Here is an 8,643-nt window from a genome sequence, read left to right on the forward strand (position 1 = left end):
AACAGACCACTTGTTGCTCCAACAGGAAAGGAAAGGCTCCAAAATCAGTTCCAATGGTTGTTGATACTTCTTCTGAGGATGAAGAAGAGGTGCAGATTATTGGGGGAGATATTGCTATGGGTGATTCTACTCCACCAGTCAACAACACCACCTCTACTGATTCTGTGGTATGTTTTAGCTCCTCATTTTGTTGATGCTCTTCATGGAATTTTGTTCTTATTTATGCAGATGTCTGTTGACTCTGTTGTTCCTGGCACTACTCTCTCTGTTGAGCCAATGGCTGCATCTACTCCCTCCATTCCTGCTCCACTTCCTGCTAACATCAAGTTCAACAAAAACAAGGATAAGGAACCCATTGTTGAGGTAGGCTAATCGGCTATACTTTTATTGTACTTTGAGTTGAACATGATTTTCTTATTCCCATAGAGCAATGATGCAAGCAAGGCCCAGGTACGTTATCTTTTTCTTAGAGATGTACCGGGCCTAGACTTTAATTCCCGCCTTTATTTTAAGGCTGTTCATTATGCCAAAAAGGGCTTTGAGGAGACTCGGAAGCGCCAACGCTCTGGTGTTGGTTCTGAATATATCAACATTGCACCAGGGACTTCTCTTGCTTTCCCAAACTCCTCTGCCCAAGTTGCTGGTATGTTGCTTGTCTTTCACTCTATTCTCTTATAATTCATTGGTGTCATATTTAGCTGCTGCTTCATCCTCATCCAGTCCTGCTGCCACTGAAATTATTCATAAGGCCAAGGACTTAGTCCACAATATTTCTTTGTCTCCTAAGTCTGAACGTGGACTTATTAAACAAGAGTCAGACCTCCGATCCGAATTGGATGTCACCATTAACAGAGTACATTACTTACTTCAGTACTTTGACCTTCTCAAGGCTCAGCATGTCCAAGTTCTCAAGGAACTTCATGTTGCTGAAGGTACTTCAGTGGAGTAAATTTCTGCACAACTTATTTATTCCTTCCATACTGTGTCATTCTTTTGTACCAACTACATAGTCATTCCTTTGATTTATTCATGTTTGTATTGTCTTCTGAACAATATACTTTTGTTTTATGTATCATCCTCATCATCACTGAGTTCATTCTCATAGTCTACTTCTGAGTTTGCATTGAGTTCACCTCGGATTAATGGCTCTATGATAGAATCATCATTCTCATATTCTATTTCCAGGGACTCCTCAATATGTGAACTTTCCAGCTCTATGGCTTCACTATTATCAGGTTCAGGTCCATTTGCAATTGCATCTAAAGCTTCCATTGATATACCTGTAAGCAGTGGAAGTGCTTGAGGAAGTTTGACTTTGTGCCGGGCATTGTATGGTCTGACTCGGAATGGTGATACTTTATTCTGGAATACTGCACCATCCATTTCTGCTAGCACATAGGAGCCTCCAGCTGTTCTTCTGATTACAATGCAAGGTCCCATCCATCTGGCATTCAAGGAATTCTCTACTTGTGAATTTCTTACTAACACAAGTTCCCCTGGTTTGAAGTCAAAATTCTTGATAGTATTAGTATGCATATGTTCATATCTCAGTGTATCTTTTTGTTTCTTCTGATCTATTCTACTCATTATTTCCTTTACTTGTTCTGTGTGTAATGCAAGTGCTCTTGCTCTAAGTCCAATCAACTCTGTTGTACTTAATACATGACCTGGTATCTGCATTAACCAAGTTGCCTGCATAATATCAAATGGCAGTACAGGGTGTGCACCAGTGAGAGCAAAGAATGGTGAACATCCGAGCCTTTTGCGCACTGTAATTCTGTCTGCCCACATTATTTCTACTACATAATAGGACCATCGAGACTGTATGCCATTTGCTGCTTTGTACAAAGCTTGTCTGACATCCCAATGTGGCCTTTCTATCTTTCCATTTGCTTGTGATCTATATGGTGCAATTTGTATGCCTTTAATTCCATATCTTTCTTCAAGATATTTAATTGCATTCAAGAATGGGGTACCATTGTCTGTATAAATTACAGCTAAACAACCCCATCTGCATATTATTTCTTCATATATCCAGTCACCAATAGTTTTACTTGTTTCTTTTCTAAGGGCTCTCCCCTCCATCCAACTTGTAACATGGCACCGTCCATGTACAAAATACTTCTTGCCATTAGACACAGGCATATGCATTGTATCTGCATGAAGCACTTGGAAAATAGATGGTGTTGCTGTTAGTTTTGGTGGTGTTCTTATATGATCTTTCAGTCTTTGTTGGCATAAATGGCATGTTTTAACATACCAATTTGCATCTCTTTCTAACTCAGGCCACCAGAACCGTTCCATAAGCAGAGATTTAGTTGCATATACCCCTCTGTGACCAAGGCCATCATGTGCCACCTTCATCATGGACATTCTGTGTTCTTTTCCAACTACTAATCTATGTTTTCCCTCAATGTTCCGCTGGTACAATTTATCATCTTTAGTGAAGAATTGTCTTGCAAACTGTTTGAAGTTCAAATACTGGTTCTCAGACATATTATCTGGCTTCCATTTAGGATCCTTTAACCATTTTCGGACCAGTAATAGCCTGTTATCTTGTTCTTTTCCTTTGTTAGTTCTATGTTTTTCCTCATATCTCTCCTCACTTATGAAATTTTGAGGTTTGATAATCTGGGGCAAAGTTGTCAGAAAGGCTCCATTAGCTGGATTCTGTTGCACAAACTTGGCTCTGATCTTTGCTTCATTCATGCTAGCTTCTTCCACTAGTTGTACAAAGTCTTGTACTGACTCTGCAATCTCCTGTGTATAGCCAGTCCTTGTGTCAATTTTATCTTTGAATGCTTCAAATGGTATTGTGGTGTCAATTCCATTCTCAAATGTGACAGTAAATGCTGGGGGTTCATCTTGATATTCTTCTTCAGGATTAAAGTATATTTTGTCTCCCGGTTGCAGGTCTCTCCTTGACAATCCATCGGAACCATGTTTCTTTCCAGGTATATGTTTGAGTTCAAAATGAAACATTAGGATCTGTTCAATCCATCTGTTTATTGCAGCATTGGGGACTTCATCTGGGTGTTGAAGCATTCCTTTAATGTACTTTGCATCAACTTCAATGGTAAGTTTTCTTACACCAAATAACCAGTATTTACAAGCTTGCAGAGCTCTGTATAATCCATACAGTTCCCTCTTTGGTTGAGAAAATCTTGCTTCCCTATCATTATAAGTGATAGATCCGAATCTTGCATAATGTCTTTTTCTTTTATCTTTTTCATCTTCTTGACACATGTAAAATCCAACTCCTTTAAATGAGCTATCCACAGACAGAATTACATTGCTGTCACTGTTATAGTCTAATTTTCTCAGTGCTGGAGATTCTTTGATTGCTTTCTTCAATTCATCCATGGCTTTCTGTTCTATGGGTCCCCAGAAAAAGACTACATTGTCTTTTCTGAGATTATTGATGGGTTCTGCTATTTTGGCATAGTTCTTGACAAACATTCTGCAGAGGCCTGCTGTTCCCAAGAAACTGCGGACATCTCCTATATTCTTACAAGGACCCCACCTGTCAATGACTCCCATTAAATCCGGGTCAACTACTCTTCCCTCATAAGTACATCTGTATCCAACCACTTTGAACTCAGAAGCACATACAACTGCTTTGTGTCCTGAAAAGGTTCCACCACAGTATTTTACTCTCTGTATGACTCTGTTTACATTTTGCATGTGTTCCCAGACAAAACGGCGGATCCCTGAGTTCTCTGGAATAACTTCATAACTACCATCTTTAGTTTCATACCGAGTTGGTGGTCCTTTGATAGGGACATCATCAATATATGGTCTGGTTACATGTGGAATTTCTTCTCTCAACATATAGGTAACATCATCATGGAATATTGGTACTGAGTTTGTCCAACCCATTGGTAATGTGGTCAATCTGAGTGCACCATAAGGTGTTTGGAATGTTGTAAAATCCCTTGATTGTGTTGCTAACATTCTTTCATCATATCCAACATACATATCCAAAATTGCACCACAGGAGTACCCTGCAAATTGGTCTGCTAACTCATCTGTGGCAGGTGGTAGACCAGAATGTTGAATAGTAACTTTGTTCAAGGGTTCCAGACTATGAACTAGTCTTATACTTTTCCCATCTTTCTTCAATACACCAAACCATCTTGACCTATATGATGAGTTTGAAGGTTCATATACTCCAGCATCAATTTTCACTTTGACTGCTTTGCATATTTCATCATAAGTTCCAGGTGGTATGGGTATATTTTTCTCAACCCATGGAGTGTGAGGAATTACTGGCATGTCTACTGGTGGAAAGAAGTCTTCTCTGAATTTCCCTCTCTCCTCATCATTCCAGGCAAAACCCATTTCCTGTTCCATCATGAGATGGTGCATGAGTTTTCTTTCCTCAGGCCACAAAAAATCATCTCCATGTATCTTGTCTATTATTGCTTTTCTTGCTTCAGTATATCTCCCAGTAGGTTTGAGTATTTCTTATCGATCTCAACTATGTCTCAAGGGACCCATCAAGTATTGCTTCGAAAAACCCTCCGTTAAATGTAAAACTTTTTACCCTTCGTTATGGTAGCTTCCCAATTTTGCACCGAGATGCGCTTGCATGGGCAAATCGTGTCCGAGCTGCCAATGGCCTGCGCCTTCTCACTGATGCGCCGCATGATTCAGGATCTATCATGGGGACATTGAATCGTGTAGTAGAAGCAGCTGGTGGTGTCAAATGTATGGTGTCAAATGTCATCCTCATGGCCGTATCGAAGCTGGCAAACCATATGAGAAATACATTATTATTACACAGTGCGAAGTGGGAGAATGTTTATCTGTAAATGGGGCTTTGCCTGGTTGAAGGGGAAACTGAAACAATTGGCACGTCTTGTTCTTCTCCCTCGCTGTCTTCCCTTCATCATCTTCCTCCTTTTGTTCTTCCTCTTCGTTCGCTACTACTACTACTACTATTATTACCACCACTACCCGCAGATCACAAAATTGTTCAGCCCATCTCTGAGTCCAGTAATACTGGCTACTACCCAAATACTAGTACTATTCCTACTACCTACTTCGAATGATAACAGTTCCTTGCTGAGTCTGCATCGCCAGGGTGCCCCCTTTAGCTTAGAGCTATCAAGAATGGTACCTGAACATACCACAATGCTTTCTATCATGTATCTTCGCCATCGTCGCAACAGAACACAGGATGTGAGATGCTTCAAGAGAGCTTTCCCAACTTATTAACAAATGTGACATCATGCTCACATTGCTGAACCCCTTACTGGCAGTGGTCAGAGCAATAGTAGTACTACATACTACTAGTCCTCCTCCCCCTCCCCTTTCTACCCCCTCTCACGTTCACGGTTCCGAATCCTCTATGTAAGCACATTCACGATGACACACCTAAATTTTGGCTAGACGTCTATGCTGTGAATTGTGACATTTTCACGTATAGATTTGTATCAAGAGGACTGTAATTGAGACCCAGATTGACAGTCAAAGTCAATACTGAATCAGTCTAATAAGTTGAAGGGACCATATACCCATACTACCACAAGTTGGTCAGTTTACCCATCCCCGATACTACCTACGGATAGCAGTCTACCTGTTTGTCAAGCAGGATTATACCAGACTCGGACTACATCCGAAGGATGACCATTCATGTATGACATACCAAGGGTATTCTTATTGGACCTTACACTGGCAGGAGTTTGGAAGAACTTACTCAAGTGACCATGAACCAAGGATTGACTCGAAATGACTTTCTAGAACTCAGGAATTATCAAATACTCCTTCTAGAACGAGATCATGCATTAACCTAAAAGACTGCGATTTAGTCTAATAGACCAATCAAGTTGCATGGTTGAGGGAAATGACTAGAAGAACGATCAAAAGACTGCGAGGCTCCGAAGGCATATCAAATGAATGTCAAAGAGTCCTGATGTAGAAAATATTGAAGAATACAATTAAATGAATACTATGTGTAACTCCCTTGATAGAGTATAGGCACAATGGGTGTCTATTGAAAGAGAGAAGCAATTAGTTTAATCCAGATGAATCAGATTGATAGGATTAGAATCGAGGAGAGCTGATTTGCCTCCGGACGAGGTGACAAACGATTGAAGTAAGTGTTGAACAGCAATGACAGTTGAACACCATTCGAGTCATCCTCCAAAAACAATTAAATTAAATGAATATCGAAGTACCTACCTATGTTTGGAGGTATACTAGAATCTTGGAACCAATATGGGCCAAATAAGGACATGAAGATTCAAATTAAATGGTATCTGACCGGGTGTAGAAGTTTCCTGGCGGTTCCGAACGTTTATTGTATTAAATTAATTGTACTGTGCGACTCTATATTCTGTATGTATAAATAGCGATCCGATGTATCTGGAATACAAGTGATTTTGGGACGACGTTGCAGTGCTAATCCGTAAAAAGGAAAGACACACTCCCGCCAGACTGAAACCTCTTCGCTAGCAGCCATTCGGGCCCGGCACTTGTGAGTATAGGAATGTTGTGTTCTGCTCCTTGTGACTGCGAGAAGTATATCCAGTTTTTGGGTATTCTTCGAACTTAGGATCAGTCGTTGGTCTTAAGGGCAAATCACACTGTGTGGTTGTGCCAGCACATAGTTCTAGCCCTCCGTAGGGGTCTGTGTGTTTCGGTTTTAATTTACTTTGATTCAACCCCCCAATTCTTGATATACCCAAATCAATACAACCAAAAGCACAAATCGTGCTGAATCTACCTTAATCAAAGGAATATATCGAATCCTTAGAACGATTCAAATTGATTGATCGAAGCTTCATACTTAGCTCTCAAAGCTTTGCAGAACCTTTGCCAACACTACCCCTTGCTATTAAATAAATTTGATAGCAGTGAACTCGCATATTGTGTATTAGATTGGTTGGTTGGAGTGCCCATTAGATTCCTTCCTTTCTCTTTCACACAAAAACAAGGCAAGCTTGTTATCTAGAGCCCACCGCGAGGAGTAGTTTTGAAGCTACAATTAGCTTGATAAATTAAATTGAACGTTTGTTTGGATTATATTCGATTATTTGGTAGAAGTGTGTTGATCTTTGTGATACCATTTCTGTGAACTGTCAACATTAGTTCATCAGGAAAACCGCGTACTTCGAAGAATTCGGAGAAAGCAGGAGTATTGACACCGGAAGAATATCGTAAAGCAGGAGTTGTATTTGGGAGATCTACGTTCGGCACATCAGCTCGAACATCCCTATTAAATCCTACGAACGAATCCAGTCGTCCATCCTCTTCTCAAATACCGACAGAAGAATCGCGTGGAAGTTCTGTTTCTAGAGGAACAGGATCATCTATATCTCGAGGAAGACTTACATCTTTGCCGAGGAATTTGAAGAAATCTAATCTCGATCCGAAAAGGAAGAGAAAAGAAATTAATCCGATTGATATTGAAGAAGATATAATTGAATTGATTGCTCCAGAGTCAATTTCAACATCTTCTACGTCGATTGAATCAACTAGATTGATAGATACGTTAACCCAGACTATCTCTCAAGCAAGTAATACGATTGAACCAGTCAAAATGACTACCAATAATTATGGAATGCCTGCGTTGTCAGCTGAAGCTAAGGCTGAGATTGATAAAGCCAGTGCGAAACTTCCAAGAAAATATAAGACAGCACCATTATTTGATATAACTGATCCAAGTCAAATGATACCATGGTTCGAAGCTACTGAAAGCATATTTGAACATGAAGGAATTACATCTGACGAGGCTAAAGTGAGATTAGCTTTAGAATGGACGTCTTATAAAACGAGACAAGCATTAAGAGTCTTTGATTCGGTGAAGAAACCGAATTGGGATCAATTTAAAAAGGATCTAAAGAATATGTTTCCGCAATCTGTAGGAGACGAAAGAGGATCTAGATTATTGCTTGACCAATTGGTCCATCAATTTAATCCAATTGATGCAGGTGAACAGGAGAAGATGAGAATCTTCAGACTCCTCTTCAATGCTGAAATGAAAAAGCTGATGGACGAACCAAAAATGATCACAAATAGTGATGCAGTAAGATTGTTCTTGGCACCTATGACTCCCAAAGTAAGGAGAGGCATGCTAGAAACAGTTGTGAAAGATGTATCAGTTACTTCTATGTCAGATAGACGAAAGGAAGACCCTTTCAAGATTGACGAAGTAATGAATGCGGCTGAGAAGTATATGATTGGGAGTTCATTTGATAACTACTATCAAACACTTTCCATTGCTTCTTCGAGCCCACCAATTAATAACCCTAATTCATTTAGTAGGGGACACATTAATTTGCCGTTTGCTGCAGATGTTCCCAAGACAGATAGGAACTATCTTCAAGCATTGAAACCCAAAGTAGAGGACAAATTTAAGGATCTTCTGGGAATTAAATTAGAAAGTTTGATTCCAAGGGAATTGACGGAAGAACAACAGCAGATGGTTGCATTGAATAAAGACCTAATAGAGGCAAACATGAAAGAAATTAGAGCTGTAACGTCATTACAGTCGCACTTCAAAGAAGGAGCGGACATTATGACACAGTTAACATCAGTAATGGCACAGATGGCCAAAGAAAATGTGAAAGGAATAATTAATTCGATACCACCGAGTGGTCCCTCGAATCAATCTAATAGATTTGAAAGAAATACGAC

This window comes from Lentinula edodes (genome assembly GCF_021015755.1).
Source record: "Lentinula edodes strain Le(Bin) 0899 ss11 chromosome Unknown C8R40scaffold_76, whole genome shotgun sequence".
NCBI classification, from domain to species: Eukaryota; Fungi; Basidiomycota; class Agaricomycetes; order Agaricales; family Omphalotaceae; genus Lentinula; species Lentinula edodes.